The sequence below is a fragment of the Halyomorpha halys genome, unplaced genomic scaffold (assembly GCF_000696795.3).
Source record: "Halyomorpha halys isolate HHAL.00 unplaced genomic scaffold, Hhal_1.1 Scaffold1396.1, whole genome shotgun sequence".
NCBI classification, from domain to species: Eukaryota; Metazoa; Arthropoda; class Insecta; order Hemiptera; family Pentatomidae; genus Halyomorpha; species Halyomorpha halys.
The window spans coordinates 262,531-263,390 of NW_027110330.1; positions in this window are offsets into that span (position 1 = coordinate 262,531).

The window sequence follows — 860 nt, forward strand, 5'->3', positions numbered from 1 at the left end:
TATATATATATATATATATATATATGTGTGTGTACCTATGGCAATAAATCAGAGTTACTTTGTAACAAGCAGGGCAACTAGTGGGGTAAAACGGGTAGCAGGGATCAGTCACAATTTTGATTGGATTTAAAGTACTTGCCACTGCTAAGAGAATGTTATCAAAGTACAAGCATTGTTGGTTAAACTCTTTTTGGTGCTGGATAGCCCCAAAGCCTACAAGACTTTGGTAGATTAAATTTAGGAACCAACAAGTGCTACTTAATAATCTTCCAGTCTTAGAAAGATAAAAGTTCTATAGATAATAACATCAGCTATACTGAAATACATATTCATTCTTTGTATTATGATGTTCCTAATTGAATATTTAGTCATATAAGATATTTAATGAAAATGTTCTTTGAAGGGGTAACTTTATGACATCCAGAACTACCTTAGAAAATATGTACTGGTTATTAACACACCGATAAAGATGTGATGTTTATTCTGTAAAAGAGTTAAGAAATTATCTAGAACTTTAGGTTTAATTATTATTTAATTTATCTGTAATTTTCACTCTTGTGAAAAAAAATACTATATATTCTGTTAAACTTTTTAAATTATTGTCAAATTTACCGTATTCATGACAGTAAAGGATTAGCCACACTCTAATATTGGGATAAACCCCGTCTTGGTTATTATTAAAACCAATTTTAAACACCTTATCCCTAAGTCGCTCCTGGCCAAGGCGTAAATTAAATACAAGAAAAAGCTGGGATTATTTTTTAAATACCCACCAATGAGTGAAATTATTAGTTTATTTAAAAAGAATAACGTCAATTCTATTCTAAGGAATGCAAACCAAACAAATTATGATAATCAGT